This window comes from Dipteris shenzhenensis, chromosome 8 (assembly GCF_047967505.1).
Source record: "Dipteris shenzhenensis isolate YYH24624 ecotype China chromosome 8, Dip_SZ_1.0, whole genome shotgun sequence".
NCBI lineage: Eukaryota > Viridiplantae > Streptophyta > Polypodiopsida > Gleicheniales > Dipteridaceae > Dipteris > Dipteris shenzhenensis.
In genome coordinates this window covers 55,122,673-55,139,845 of record NC_141603.1, presented here as the reverse complement: position 1 = coordinate 55,139,845, position 17,173 = coordinate 55,122,673, and the positions used below count along the sequence as shown (strand labels likewise).

Genomic DNA, 17,173 nt, shown 5'->3' with positions numbered 1-17,173 from the left:
TAAATTAGGAACCCCTAGCTAGGCTCAACCCCCAGCCCAACTAGGGGGTTAGCTCTGCCAGGGGGTAACAGGAGATATGGCCAGTAGAGAATGGCCTAGCCTACCTTCCTCCTCTTCAAAAACCCCTTCCACTCTAGCAGCCTCTAGTAACAAAGCCAGATACTCCACAGTGGCAGTTAGGACGCCTTCCCCGTATGCACATATCTATGAATGAGGTGGTCTTTTTGACCGACCAATTCTTGGATATCATGAACAAATTTACTTCCTACAGGATCAAGTGAGAGAGCTGAGGATGCAGCTAACGGATGCCATAGCTAGAGTTCAAGTCTTGGAAGGACCTAGTAAGAAGGAAGTCATTGATGAGGTTATAAAGTCTTGCAATGCTTCCACCCCTACTCCCCAACTAGTCTCTGCAGTCAAGAATCTAGTTCATACTGAAATGCAGACAGCCAAGCGAGAAGTGACTATGGAGTTTGATGCAAAGGTCAACAAAGCTGATATTCAGGAAGAGATTAAAGAACATGCAGCTAGAAAAGATAATGCTTTGAAAATCAGAATTGGGGGGCTTCCAGATGGATGGTATAAAGAAGATGAATCTTTTAGTGATACCTTAGCACATGTCCAAACAGCCATGCCTACTAATGACTGGACAGCAGATGCCGATGACAATCCTGACAACACAGATGATGATGGTGAAGCTCAAGCAGTTCATATTGGTCAACGTAATGGCCATGCTATCATTACGTTCAACTCACAAGACATACATATAAAAGTTCTGCGACAATCTCACAAGCTGAAAGGGACAAAGATATGGATAGCCGAGGAATTCACCAAGGCTCAACTGAAGGATAAGGCAGAGGAATTAGCAAAGGTTCAGGATGCCAGGAAGGATGGTAAATGGGCAGTCTACCGGGATGGGATAGCACTCATTAGAGAGTTTAAATCAAAACCAAAAGACTCTCAGTCTTAAACTGATGTAAGGCCAACTATATATATGTGTGTATGTTTTATCTAGGCTACAATATAGGTACTCTCTAAATAAATGGAGCTACTTTTGCACTCCTTGGGAGCTGCCCTGTGCCCTCCCTAAGCTGATGTACTAGATGGCTTTCATGTTGTCCCATAGACCTCTTGGTCTCCCGTGGATGTTAATAGACTTTCTTTCTTTCTTTCTTTCTCAACCCATTGTTTCTTCAAGGCAAATCAAATGGGCTGAATATATTCCATCCTTTGGGCAACCAAATATTAGGAAAGGAGAATTTAGTAGCTGATGCTTTGAGTAGACGGCCCCAAGTAATCTCATTTCTGTGATTAAGGAGAAATTATTAGGAGCAATGGTTGAAGCTTATCCTTTAGATGAGGATTTTGTTGACATTTGTGGAAAGATTCAGCGTAACGAGGTCGGGGGTTTAGAGGCTTATTCCATCGTGGATGGATACTTATTGTTGGGATGTGCCATATGTGTACCCAAAACATTTCGGTATCTAGTCATGAGTGACTTACGTGCGAGTCCATATTCTGGACATAGAGGTATTAGAGGGACCATTGACAATATTGAGAGGTACTTCCATTGGCCTAAACTTCGCAAAGAAGTTTCAACCTTTGTTCAACAATGTGACGTATGTCAGTGCATTAAATTTGACACAAGTAAGACTGCTAGTCTTTTGCAACCTTTGCCTATTCCCTTTGAAAGGTGGGAACACATTACAATGGATTTTGTGTCAAGTTTTCCCAAGGTTGGTCAGTTTGCGCAGATTTTCACTGTTATAGATAGGCTGAGTAAACAGGCTCATTTTATTCCTTGTAACAAAGAGCTGTTTGCTCCTGAAACAACAAGGTTATTCATTAGGGAAATCTTTAGGTTACATGTGTTACCAAAATCTATTGTATCTGATAATGATGGCCGTTTCATTAGCAACTTTTGGACAGCCCTATTAGAGAATCTCGGAACTAAATTGAAATTTACTACAGCCTTCCATCCTCAAGGAGATGGACAGAGTGAGAATGCCAATCAAACCATAATTACTTTACTTCGAGCTTATGTCCATGACCAACCTAGAAGGTGGCTAGAGTTCTTACTCATGTTAGAGTTTGCTTGTAATATCACTTTACATACTTCCACCAAGAAAGCCCCATTTGAAATCATCTATGGGCAATGTTTACCCACTCCAACAACACACTTGGGGGAGCAAATTTTTTCTGCTGAGTGGTTTGCTGAGGATATGTCATAGGTTATTGAGCAGGTAAAAGAACATATTAAGAAGGCCCAGGTTCAACAATCCAAGGCAGCCAATAAAAAAAGAAAAGAAGTTTATGACAAGGAGGATGATTGGGTTTTACTAAAGATTGATAAAAGAAGAATTTAGTCAGTGAGAGAAAGTACAAAACATGTCAAGTTAGCATCGAAGTTTTATGGTCTATTTCATATTTCAGCAGCTTTATATCCAGAAGAAGGATCCAAAGTGTATGAGCGGAAATTACCAGCCCATTGGCATATGAAGAATATCTTTCGTATGAGCAATTTGAAGAGATACCATAGCGATACTTCTACGTTTTTGGATACTCAGCATCAAGAAGAACCTGAACTTGAAGATGGGACTGAAGTTCTTACTCCGGAAGAGATTGTGTACCATAAAGAGAAGAGTACTCGTGGAAAGAAGAGATATATGTATTTACTGAAGTTTAAAAACCATCTAGTTAGTGATGCACAATGGATGGAAGAAGAGTCCTTTATAGATTTTCCACAGATACTCGCAGATGATTATTATTTTTTTTTTCAAAGAAAGGAACCTTCTATTAATGCTTAAAAGATTTCATACAAGACAGCAGCCCCGAAGGTGCTGAGTATGGAAAAAACCCAGAAAAGGCTGAAAGAAAGAAACCGGCCTGTTCCAGAGAAACCCGGCTCACTGCCTAGGGGATCTCTGGAATTGGGGCTAACAGCCAAGTGGGGGGACTATATAGCCAGTGAATCCCTCGCGGGGTGAAGATGTAGAAAACTCCTGCAGGCCAAGCCTTGCAGAAACGAGCACGCCTCTTGATAGTCACCTTGGAGCCTGGAGTCCCATGCTCCCAAGTGGACCGTAGAGTGTAAACGATATCCTGTCAGATGGCAACTAGGGTAGTCGAGGGTGGAACTCTTTTTCCTCTTTTATTTTTGCCTCTTGCTCTACCTGTGAGTCCTAGATTCGGTGGCTGGTATGGCCCTCGTTCTTCTTCTTTGAGGGGGAGTGGGCTCATAGGGGTGGGCCTTGTCAAAACTGGAGATGACATCAGTGAGCTATCCTTGGAGGCATCATCAAGCTTTGTGGGCACAGGATCCTATGAGAGATGATGCATGATGGCACACCCATCACAAAACTGCAGCGAGCCACCCAAATGTTTTAAGGCGTGATGCTGGCTACCACCTCCCAAACACTGTCCTCCCTAGGAGAAGGAGCTAGGCTATTAGGAGGGACTGCCTCGTGGAGTGCAATCCTCTGGATGCTCTGATCCTGTATCCGGTAGGCTGGGGAGATCTCATCAATTTGAAACGCGTGTCCTCCCTCTGTCAACCAAGCCACCATCCCCTAGGTGTAGTTTCTATGAAGGCTCTGCATACGTGTCATGATCCTATACTTGCAGATTATAAAGAGGCAATGCAATTGCAGAAGTAACAAGAGAAAGTGCACGTAAGAGGAAGAGACAAGCAATAATCCAAAAGAGGACTTCTGCTCATTCAAGCAGGAGATATAGTCATGACGAGAAATGATTATTTAGTTAATTAATAGTCATTAGAACCTTATTGTTGTTAAGGGCCAATTTGATGGTGCGGTTATATGTTTGTATTTATGGTTGATCAAGCGGTGTAAATAGTACCGCCAAACTATGTAACATTGGCCAATGATTAGTAATAAAGCTTTGCACACATGTGTCTAGGTCCTAGGGGCAATAGGAAAGGTAAGGGTGCATTAGAGTGCATTGAATGGTAGGTGCATGGGTCATAGGATAAGGGTAGGTGTAAATGGAAAGATGGAACTTGAGTGATCTCAAGGGACATTAATGAAAGGGCATCACCCTTAAAAGGAAGGCAATCCCTCTCCAAATACGTCAAGGGTGAGTGCAAGCTAAGAATGCTTAGAACTCTCAACTTTGAAAAACAATGTTGGCTAATTGTGGATCTGTTATCCTTTGAAGCCAAGGGCAGGTGGGCATCTTTTCTACAGAAGGACTCTTCCTCAGTATCATCTTTGCATTAACATGAGATGTATGGATGTTTTAAAAGGGAGATGAAATGGGGGTATAGGCTGTTTCTAGTGTACTCCAACTTTACTCACCAGTCTACCCAGGTCACAGCTATTTCCATCCAGAAAGACAACAAAGTAGGAATAACACTGGGGCTAGGATCCCTTTTTGAGAAAGGGCTTATTAATTATGAACTTTTGTTAGGTATTCATTTTTAGCTTATTAATGAAAAGCAGGCATCAACTTTCTGAATATTCTCTGTCTATAAAAATATTATGCCAATTAAGGACTAAGTTTTAAGTAAATAAAGCAATTTCATGCAGCGCATTAATGGAAGACCGTTAACAATTCTAGCTCTCTTAGAAGAGCATGTTATTTGCCCTTTGAGGGAGTTTGTCTTCTCATGCTTTGCATGACGTAATTCTACCCTGAGCCTTGCTCTTGGAGTTTCTTTCATACTTAATAGAAGTCCTTTCTTTGGGAAAGAAAAAGAGAAGACTATTAAGAATTCTATTGGATGACTTTTTCACAGGATGGAATACAACTCATATATGAAAATGTGTTGGACTATGATAGTTTTGCCGTACGTATTGCAGAAGAGGACATACCTCAGCTTGTTCAAATATTATGGATGCTTTCTCATTTTTCACAATTTGAGCTAATTCAATATTGTAATCTATTGATACTTACAGGTTAATGCTGCAAGGAGGCCCCCACAGGGTTAAGGTGGCACTATCAGCCTCAACCTTGGTTATTTTTGTTAGAAATGACCTAACAGAGGGTACACACAGCGGAAGACCTATAGTAATGCCCAAGAGCTCACACAGTGTAGTGTGGGTGTGGAATCACACACTTCTTTACTTATGTGCATTCAATAGATGTGTAGGCTCATCAATAGACAATGAACCGGCCAGATAGAGAAACCACCAAAATATATATTTCCATCCAAAACTATGGACACAATACAAGAGAGATAGATCCAGAGTCCCACCAATGGTGTGGTCCTCTGATCTTACCACAAGGTCCTTCTCCTATCTGCTGGCTATCTCTAGACTCGAGCCCGCGTGCTCCACCTCAAGCTTATGTGGACTCTCTGTCCTTTGACCTCAACTCTTTGCTGCCCTAGAAGACAGCCAAAGTCTTAGCCTCACACTTGAGCTAAGTCTGCAGCAACACTGGTACTCCTTCAGCTTATGGATGTAGGTCCCAAGGGTTGTGCTCTACTGCTCCTTTCTGCTCTGCTGGAAGCTGCACTGCTGGATATGAAATGAGGCGTGTGGCCTCTGTTTTTATAGGCCCCAAGGGCCCCTTGAAGTAACCGACCAGCTAGCCCTAAATGGGCTGACTGGTTGGTCTGTTTGGGCCGACCAGTCTGCCCCAAAACCAGCCCTTTAAGGGCTCCAAAACTAGGGCCCTTTGGCCCACACTTCTAGGGCTTTTGGCCCTCTAATCTAGGCAAGGGCCCAGCCTATATAAGGCATGCCACTGCCCACTATCAGCCCCATTTGTTGCTCCACTAGGCCTGCTGGTTCTGCCCTCTACCAGGTTCTCTCTAGCCACATGTGCAGCGCCGTACAATGCTGATGTCATTGTGCCCTACCAGGTCAGATCTAGGGCTTGCTGTCCCCGCCATCTGCACTATAATTCGCGCCATCTGTTGCAGCCTTCTTCTCTTGTGAGGTGCTGCCCATGTGGCAGCCCCCTCTCTCTCTCTTCTCTGGGCATCTTCTGCCCTAGGTCTTCCTCCCCCATGCTCTCCTCATTTGGGGGCTTGCAGATGGGGAGGTGACCTTTCCAAAAATTTTCTAGCTCTGTTACTACAGGAGCTTTATTATTGGTTCTTTCATGTATCAGATGATGTACTTCTCCCTTGAGCTTTGCTCTTGGAGTTTCTTTCATAGAAGTCTCTTTTATGGGAAAAAAAATGCTACCATGAGAGCCTTGTGGTTAGAATTTGAAGGATAGATGAAGTAGATAAAACAAATCCATATGCATGGCAATGTATATGTGCTCTTGCCTATGCTGTGTGGTCTATAATACACCCAACTTGTCATATTAGCAATTCAATCTAACACAGTTGATGATAGTGCCCAGGTCTTATCAAACTTCAGGATTTCAGCTTTCATAATGAAGGAACATGTCCCATGATAGTTAAATACACGACCTTTCTTAGATAACTCCGTTTATAGAAGTGTTTGCTTGCTCAACGAACACATATTGTTAGCAAGATGCGTACCTTTGTGATGAGCTTCAAATCATTTGATAAGAGTCACCCAGAGCAATTGCCTTACTTTCTATGACACATCTGCATATCTTCTTTCCTGCTGTCTTCTTCAACTTTTAATGGCGACCCATAGTGCGTTCACCTCTATTGTAGATGACACTTAATTATAACTAGTCTCTCTTTTTGAATACTCTATATTTGTCTTTTTGTATAGATCCCCATTTGAGACTGGTACAATGTGATTTATGTCAACTTTGTGCCCCTTGCAGCTCCCTGATGTAATCAACATCATTCTACAAAATGCTTCAAGAAAACTACTTTGAAACCATCTCCTGTTTCAACTGTGAGTTATTTTTGAATGACACATCAGAGATGCCAAAGTATAGTCCAATTTTTATGTGAGTGCCTTTTGTGGCTTCCCCTTTCAACCTACTCCCCAATTCAATGACCAACAGATGATGCCGAAGCTCAAGAATTTTAATTTTATATGCCTTTGTATCCACTTCAACAATCACTTCCTTCTTGATCGTTTGCACTTTAATGTAAAAAAGATCCTTGAGTATAGAATCTGATTGAGGGGTAGGCGATGTTAGAAATGACCCAACAGAGGGTATGCACAGCGGAAGATTGATAAAATAGCCCAAGAGCTCACACAGTATGGTGTGGGGTGTGGAATTACAAACTTCTTAACTTATGTGCATAAAATAGATGTGCAGACTCATCAATAGACAATGAACCAGCCAAATAGAGAAACCACCAAAATAATATATTTCCATCCAAAGTTATGGACACAATACAAAAGAGATAGATCCAGAGTCCCACCAATGGTGTGGTCCTCTGATCTTACCACAAGGTACTTCTCCTATCTGTTGGCTATCTCTAGACTCGAGCCCGCGTGCTCCACCTCGAGCTTCTGTAGACTTTCCGTCCAGAACGATCCTCTCCACCTTGCTGTCTGGAAACCAGCCTAGGTGGGCTACCATTCAAGCTCAGTGTGCAATCCTTCAGGGTCACCTTCACCTCTTGTGCATAGGCCCAAGGCTTGCCTTCTTGCTACTCCTGTCTGCTGTCAGAGGGCTGCTTCAGAGAATATGATGATCACAACACCTTGCTGCCTTAGAAGACAGCCAAGGTCCAGCCTCTACAGAACTCAGTCTGCAGCACACCTTCCACTCTCCTTCACCCGCAGTGTGAGGCCCAAGAGAGTGGCTTCTGGCTGCTCCTGTTTGCTCCTTTTCTTACTGAATGTTGGATATGAAATGAGGCCCAGGGCCTCTCCTTTTATAGGGCTCAAGGCCCCTTTGAACCAACCGACCAGCTAGCCCTAATTGGGCCGACTGGCTGGTCTGTAGCAGCCCTAACCAACCAACCAGTTGGTTGGCTGGTTGGCTGCCTATCCAACCCTATTTAGGGCCATTTGCTAGTCCTTTGTTCCATGCAGGGCCCAGCCCCTTAGGACTGCTTACCCCGCCACCTGCCAGCCCTGCTTGCAGGCCATAGACCTGCCCATATACCTTGCCAAGGACCCCATCATGCAAGCGCCTCTTCTTCTGGATCACCACGCAATCATGCTCCTTATCAGATCCTTTTTGCTAGGGTAGATCCAAGACATCCTGTCCTCGCCATCTCCCTTTCACAAAGGTGTCTACTGACGCAGCCATGCTGATGTCTCTAGGTAATTCACTCTTTGTTGTCTGAATAGCACCCACATGGCAGCTGGGATGCTGCTCGTGTGACACTCCCTCAAACCTTAGGTTCACTCCCCCCATGCTCTCCTCATATGGGGGCTTACAGATGGGGAGGTAACCTTTCCAACACACCCTCTCTCCGATGCATCTCAGCCCAATGCCAACACGTCGATGACGATGTTCTCTTCCAGGCTTTCCATCCAGTGGCTCCTGCTCCACCAGGTTTGGTTCCGCTTCCGCACACCATCCTAGTACACAAGTCCATCTCTCATAGCACCTCTTGGCACCACCTCCTTCAGTCACATTCCCACCTTCAAACTCGAGAAACCCAACCTCTATGATCTTCCAATTGTCCCCCTTATTGTTAGAAAATAGGAGGGAATGAATCACTTAATCCTCCACCCAAGATCTCTCCAACTCTCACACACTCAACTCAAATAGATGATCACAGATGCAACAAACGCACACTCAGAAATATAGACGGCATAGATGGAGAGAGAGAGTATATTCATCCACCGGATGGTGGGCAGAAAATGGCTCCAAGGGAGCAGTACAAATCACAGCAGGGTGCTAGAGCAAACTGACGAACTCTCTTTCACAAACTCTCCCAGATCTGAGTGCTGAACACTGCCTTGGAGAAGGCTTTCTAAAGTGCATTGGATGCAGGGACCCATGGAGAAGTGGGCCTTTTATAGGTACTGCCCAGACCCCTTCAGATGACCGACCAGCAGGGTCGGTACCCTGTCTGGTGGCCGACTTCATGGGCCCCATAAAACTGACCAGGGTTGGCCCTGGTCGGTGGCCCTGGTTGGGCTGACTTGGCCTACCACAGGCCCCTATATAAGGGTGCCCTGTGCAACCAGTTTGCGCTACTACAGGAGCCTCCATGTGAGGCCTAAAGCCCCCTTTTACCTGCTGTTGCAGGCTGTGACCAGCCCGTGTGCTGGTCGCCTATATTTGCCATGCTCTCCTCCCTCTGGTTTTGGCTTAAGTCTCTCTCCCAGCCCTCCTATCTCTCATTGCCCCTTGTCCCCTCAAATCGGGGGCTCACAGGTGGGCATAGTGAGAATCTAATACCCCCCCTCAATGTCACAACTATGGGCCAATCCCCATACGTCTGATGAGGTGCTCCATCTATTCTCGAGGGAGTGGCTTCATGAAGAGGTCGAACAAGTTGTCGGCTATACACGTGGCTCTGTACTCTGCCTCTGTAGATGAAAGGGCCACTGTGGGTTGCTTCTTACTTAGCCAAGAGATGGCACCAGATGCAAGTAAGAAGCAATACCCTGTTGTTGATCTTCTGGTGTTAGCATCACCCACCCAATCACTATCACAGAACCCGCCTAGTTCGATGCATTTGGTATAGGTGATCCCATAGGTGCAAGTACCCTTTAGATACCTCAGCACCCATAAACTTGCATCCCAATGACTCTTCCTAGGAGAAGCAAAGAACTGGCATAATAGCCCAACTGCATAACAAATATCAGGTCGAGTATTGGTAAGGTAAAGCAAACTTCCTACCAATCGTCGGTACAAAGGAGTATCGACTGGGTGGGATGTGTCGTGAACACTTACCGACCTCCATGGGAGTTACTGCTGTCCTGCAATCCTCCATCTAGAATCTCTTCAAAAGTTCTCTGTAATATTTCTCATGTGAAATGAAGATCTTGTCTTTGGCCTGCATTACTTCTATCCCAAGGAAGTAGTGTAATAACCCAAGGTCAGTCATCTCAAACTCAAACATGAGTAGCTCCTTGCCCTGAGAAATCTTCTTGACATGGTCACCTGTCAAGATAAGATCATCAACATAGAGGATGAGTACAAATCACAACCCCTTCTCAATGAACAAGTAGAGGTTTGCCTCAGAAGGGCTCCGACTTAGCCCTATCTTCTGAAAGAATACATCAATTCTTTGGTACCAAGCTCTGGGGGCCCGTTTCAGCCCGTATAACGCCTTCTTCAACCTGCACACCTTTAATGGGGACCCTGGATGTTGAAAGCCTGGTGGCTGCTCTACATATACCTCCTCCTCTTGGGTTCCATTAAGGAATGCCGACTTCACGTCCATTTGAAAAATAGGCCATGGAATTGGGCAGCAAGGGCAATCACTATTCGGATAGTAACCATGCGAGTTGTGGGAGTAAAAGTCTCATGGAAATCCATGCCTTGAGTTTGAGCAAAACCTTTGACCACTAACCTTGCTTTGTACTTATCCAAGCTGCCGTCTGATTTGTATTTAAGTTTGTATACCCACTTAGTGTCGATGACTTTCTATCGCGGGGGCCTGGCCACTAAGTCCCAAGTATTGTCCTTCAGGATAGCTACCTGCATGGCACCCTACCATTCTGGATTGTCCTTCGCCTCCTCGAAGGTCCTTGGCTCTTCAAGCTGAGCCACCAATGCAAAATTCACGGATGGGGTCTTCCGAAGACGTTGGGACTGATGCAATCTGGAACTGCTACTCTCAAGTATTTCGGTGACCCGACAGTCTTCCAATGTTCTTAGGTACCATTGGGGCAACCTCTTCTACTTCTTAGTGGGAGGAGGAACTCGAACTGCTTTTGGAATAGCCTGCTCTTCCTCATTACCTTGTGGAACATCAGCTTCCGATTTTGCCCCCTCTTGGATGGTCAACTTGGGGCGGGGTGGGTTCGGGGGCTGAACAATCTCCTCCTCCTCAATCTAAGGCTCCTCCTAGGGTTCAGGTTCCCTTTTCTTGAAGACGACATCCCGACTGATAAGGATTTGCTTCTTTACTGGGTCGAAGAGTCGATAGGCCTTGGATTCTTCGCTATACCCAACAAAGATACATTTTCTTCTCCAGGAATCAAGCGTGGTCCTGTCTTCCTTGTGCACATGCACCCATGCATTAGAACCGAAAATGCAAAGATGAGTGATAGAGGGCTTCTTACCATAAAATGCCTCATATGGAGTCTTGTCCTTGACGGCCTTTGTCTTGGTTCTGTTGAGAATGTGTACGGCTGTATTGATAGCTTCACTCCAATAGGCTTTAGAAAGGTTCCTCCCTCGGATCATAGCAAGCCCTCTCTCTATGGTGGTTCTATGCTTCCTCTCGGCTACCCCGTTTTGTTGAGAAGTATGTGCTGTGGTGAGTTGTCGCTTGATCCCATGCTTGCGACAAAATGTGTTGAACTCATTTGAGGTGAATTCTCCCCCCCCCCTGTCTGTACGGAACGTCTTGACATCCTCCCCTGTCTCCTTTTCAACTCTGGCCTTCCAGTCCCTGAACTTCTCGAAAGCTTGTGACTTTTTAGCCAACTTGACTATAAGATGCATTAAAAAATATGCCATGAGTGAAATTTTATATATTCGCATTGTTGTCTTCTACACCAAAAAAGCTTTGAATATGCCTTTACACCTTGAAACTTTTTGATAAAACATGTAAAAGATGCATGATTTTGAAAGAATTAGGGTTTTCATATTTTATTTTAACACCCCCTCTCCCACGTCTTGCATACTATGAAAATATGCAAAAATCCTAAAATCTTGCATATTTCTTAAAGTACATTATTGATTGTGATTATTTGTGGGACATAGGACCTTAGGTTTTCATACTTTTCCCTTACATATTTAAATTTTTTGAAGGAAATCCATGCATATTTTTATGGACCTCGTTTTCTCATAGGCTAGATTTTAGATAAGGGTAGTAACATAATATTGATTTAGGACCCTAGGAAGGAAAAATTAAAAAAACATTGAGTGAATGGATATATTGGAAAATCTCAACATGGAATGCCTGGGTGACCTGAAGTGTGGATAGCTAGCTTGTGGCAATATAAATCATAGATAGCCTAGGTGAGCCTAAAGCATGGATATCTTGAGTGTGGACAACTTGAAGCTTGAGCACGGGTGACCTGAAGCATGGACACACTGAGCTTGGTTAGCCTGCTAGAGAATGGGTAGTGATAGAATAGTCATAGAAGAAGGCAGGAAGTTTAGTTGTGTTCTAACATTGGCTTTTGTGCTTTTCCCAAATTTCTAGCATGCTCTTGTTATTAATATGTTTCTCCTTTTAGGTTAGTTCATATTCTTTAGTATTCACAAATTAAGTTAGTCTTTAATTACATTAGTATTGATAAACAAATTAGGTCTTTAGTAAGTAACTCTTTAGTAGTCCGCCTTAGTTGTTATAGGTTCTTTCAAATTCATTGGTATTGATAAGTAAGGTTAGTATTGATAGTTTAGTGTTGACAATAAGGTTAGTCTTTAATAGGTTGATATTGATAGGGTAGTATAGACAAGTAAGGTTGGCCTTTAATAGGTTGATATTGATATATTAGTATTGACAAGTAAGGTTGGCCTTTAATAGGTTAGAATTGATAATAAGTAAGGTTAGTCTTTTAGTACACTTTTGTTAATAGGTTATTCTTCATAGGTTCATTCAAATTGGTTAGGATAAGGGGGGTTAGTATTCATAGCTTAGTATTGTAGGTTAGGATTGATAAGTATTGTTAGTCTTATTTTTGGCCATGTTTTCCACCTTCACTTTGTTCTATCCCAAACTTGTCCGGATCTCTATAACCCCTTTGTAAATAAGAGTCTACCATTTCAAATTCATTATCTACAAGAGGCTTATCTTTGTGTATCGTAGAGAACCACATGGAGTCAAGTATCATAAACGCACCCTTTCCTTAAAACAAAACCTGACACTTTATCTCTTCAAAAGCCTTCCATAATGGGCTTCCCTTTGAAGACGAGTACTTCCAAAAGTGGGTGGCATGCATGTCCTCGAATGTCCGAATGAGATGGCTCTCTATATTTTTGACACAAAGTTATAGGCACAGGTCTTGGAACTGGGAGGGGCCGATGTCGAAGTGGAAGACAATCTGATTATTGAGATTGTGAAGGTTGTCATCGATTGGACGACTATCATCAGGGAAGGTCTTGGAGCAGTAGGAGGATAAGGCGGTTGAAGTGCATTGTGGCTACCACCACGAGGTGGGTATCAAGTCATAGGTATCATTGAATGACTGAATGTGAAAGCAAATTCTTTCTTGAGTCATCTTCTTGGGGATGTTATACTTATATAACATTTGCATCCTTCTTTTGCAGCTCTTTGAATTGGGCCCAAGTCCCCACCGTCGTTCCATGGCCATGTAGAAGGGTTGGATTTGTCGCTCAGGGGGTGCACTACCGTAATAGGCCCAAAATTGCTCCTTCTTAAAAAATGGGATGTGCCAGTGGGGTTGCAGACCTGCATCCACATCATTGATGGGGATTGGCATGTTAGGAGCTAAGGTATAGCCACCACATGTGTGCTGGGGTTTGGCCCACCTCGAGTCATTGAAGGACTACATGATGAAAGTGGTGAGGGGGCAGACTTCCATTATTTTGTACAAGTGAAGGTGGGAGCCTTTGAGCTGAGCCTTCCAATGATACATTAGTGTGTTGTTTGGTAACTCTTGGAAGAACTGAAGGTTAGGCCGCCAGTGTACCTTCTTGGTGTGTTTCCTTGTGATTGCCACTCATCCCCTTACACTTCCCCTCTTCTCTCCCACCCCCTCCCCTCTCTTCCCTTTCCCTTTTCCTCCCTCTTCCTCTCATGGAATCAATTATACACTTCCAATAGGCACTTGTGTGATACAAGTGTAGGCTTTTGCATCTCAAGGCTTCCAATAAAGAGTAGCTTGGGAGTGGAGACTCTGACGGAATCCCTCTGTGATTCCCATGACACATGTGTTACTGTAGGATTATAGAGCATAGTATGCTGATTAAGCACATTGTGTAGTTGTATTCATTCTACGATTGATATACAAAGCTATGTATGCTAGTGACATATGCTAAATAAAGTGGAGAAGTTCATTCTTCTAGATACTTTGAGTGTTTCTTATTGATGAAATCTAAGCCTTTGAGTGGAATTTCTATGCAATTCATGTTTTTAATGTCTCAAATCATGGCATATTTTCATTTCATCTATGTTAGAATTAGAAGCACTGAGCGTGTGTATATGACCACCAAGATGTTTTGGTGACCCTGATGAGAAGGAGTGATCACACCTATTCTTTGATTAGTGTGGAGTAGAATACTCTAGGTGGTGTTGAGTAGCATGTCCAGAAGCTCCATTTTGGATTTGAAAAACCCCATGGAGGAAGATATTGGAGTTTGTGTGCATTGCAACATGACTTGTCATGATGAAAGATCTAGGAATTATTTGATACAATAGGCCCCTCATAGCCACCATTAGAAGCATTCTCAAAGGGGGACTAAATGGGGCCACATACCCCAATAGTACCAATTGAACCAACTTCTTGGATGGAGAGCCTAGAGCATCATGATACAATTAAATTTCCCTTGTTCTATTTAAAGGCAAAATGGAAAGATGACTTGGGCATCCATATCATGGAGTTTGAGTTTTTATGTACCATCATCAATGGGGTCCATGATGATGAGGGATGGATAAACATGTTTCTTTACATGTTGAAACACAATGCAATGATCATTCCATGGACTAGGAACCCCTAAAGCTAGCATTCTTAGAGATATTTTAAAGGGCAAGATGGTGCAGTTGCTTCAAAAGCTATGCATGATCCATCAAGGCAAGCATGAGTAGTGGTAGATTTTATAGGAGGTGACCAATTATTAATACATTGATTCATCTTTGGGCTATAAAAGCAGCTCAAAGGCATCCTGGCAACCATCGACATCGATAAGATGGATGAGGTGGCTGAGCACTGCTTGGTTGGAGCATATGAAAGCCCTTGAAATAGAGAAAGAGAAAATAATAAGAAGAAAAACGAAGATATGGATGATAGTAAGATGAAAAATCTAAACTAGATAATGATGATGGAATATATGTGTGTGTGTGTGTATCAAAAGAAGAAAAGAAAATCTGAACAAAGGGAAACAAGGATCTAAACATGAACATATGGCGGTTTTGGACACTGGCTACCCTATCAAAGGGCTCACCATTTTTTGATTAGAAAATCTAGTGTTGCAGGTATAATATCGCAAGTATAATAAGCATGGCCATACCCAAGGGGAGTGATAGATAAAGTATAATGAATCTTGAGAGACTCACCTTCACTAAATGGTGAAGTCCCACTCTCTTGTGTAGTCTCCTTCCCATTTTTTGTTGAGAAGTGGAATAAAATTAGGGGTTGCACACACCCTACCAGTTACCCTGACTGGTGGTGCATCATTTAAAGCCATACAAATTTGTAAGAGAGTGCATAAATGCACCCTCAAGTCCACAAGTTGGCACCTTCATTTGGAGATGTACCACTTTGAGCACCCTATGCCATCCCATTCTGACTGGCAACAAATAGCTGGCCCAAGGGGACATTTTCTTACCACCTAGTGGTTTTTCTAGCTTTAGGGTGTGTATACAAGGGCAGACTTTTACATCCCATGGTGGAGAACTCATGGAAATTGATGGGCGAGCACCTTTGAATGCCATTCCTGGGGCTCTTGAATGTTTGTCAAGGTGCAACTGGCACACAATTGAGCTGCACAAAAACGAGCTCATGTCCACAGCCTCATAGTCTTTTTGATGTGCAAGATTGCAATGTTCTGCACTCCTCCAAGATCATGGGATTTGGATCAATGACTCTGATCTCAAATTAGGGCTCGTGCACACATGACCAAGAGTACATGTCTAGGGATACTACAAAACAAGCCACATGATTAATTAGGAGCGCGTATTTATGTTCCCTCAGCTGCTATCTTTTGCACCTCCATTTCACAGGGGAAGTAGATGAGACATACAATAAAGTAGTTGCCAATGAACCTTATGCTGCTGATGACTGAGGGAGATAAATGCACATGAAACAATTTTCTCTATTTAAAAAGGAGTCCTAAAAGATTATTCCAATGCTCAGCAAGTTGTGGACACCTCATATCCACCCAAGTTCACCATCAATGGTTGGTCAAGATTGAGGAGCTCACTATGCAAGCACTGTAGAGGGGAAGTAGATGAGACATACAATAAAGTAGTTGCCAATGAACCTTATGCTGCTGATGACTGAGGGAGATAAATGCACATGAAATAATTTTCTCTGTTTAAAAAGGAGTCCTAAAAGATTATTCCAATGCTCAGCTAGTCTATAGACCATCCGCATGCAAATGGGCACAAGCGGATAGACTCTTACCTATAGTGGGAGGAGTAGTAGGCTACGTGTAGCTATTGAATTGACATCCCAATGACAAACGAGTTGTTGTGCTACTTTGAAAAGGTTAAGGGCATTGTCTCAAGTCTTTGATGGCCATTAAGTGTATGTAAAATTTGAATCCAACAGTAAAGCAACTTTGACTACCCAATGCTAGAACATGCTTGTCATTGCATGTCTACCAAATGCTAGAACATGCTTTTTTCAATTGATATTGCAATTAAAAGCTCAATTCCTTTGAGAAATGGGTGATTTGGTGCTTCAGAATCAACCATACATGAAATTGTACAGCACCACCTTTTTTACTGGCAAGAAAACAACAAAAACAGATTGATTCAATCAGCAACAAGAGAACCTCAAGTTTTGTGTCAGGGCTGCTACTGGTAGTACATCTTTCATCTCTAGCTAGTGTCTTACACGGCAAGAAGATGAGCAATAGTATATCATCATGGATAGAATACCAACCGACTCACCAAGTGGGGACTTGCAAATCATATCTCTCAACAACAATGGTTGATTGTGAGGCATGAATAATTCACATATCCCGACAATCCAATCCAGACTCTAGAGTTGGGCTTTGTTGATGCATGCATTGAGAGGTCGTATGTGCACTCTAGTCTTACTAGTAGTGCATAATGGCAATTTTGCCTTGATTGCCAAGAGCCATTGATCTACTGCTATAGATGGCAAGCATAGCATCTTGAAGCTAGTGGAGAGGATGGTGTGGTTTCCTCCACAGTGCACATGTGGGTTATGTTGGTTGGCCATGGAGAATACATTGATGTGAGGGTGGTCATACAAAAAGTGTGGATAAATTTATGACTATGGGTGTATGGAGGCAGTACTATTGGTAGTAGTAGGATTCCTCTTGGCATTTGATTATCGATTGGATGTTTTTTCCCCATCAAGAC

The 17,173-nt window shown here is 43.2% G+C and overlaps 1 pseudogene; it reads left to right on the top strand.

The window, feature by feature from the left end:
* Positions 1 to 631: 631 nt before the first annotated feature.
* Positions 632 to 17,173, top strand: part of LOC147899691 (carboxylesterase 1-like) — a 45,925-nt pseudogene continuing 29,383 nt past the window's right edge.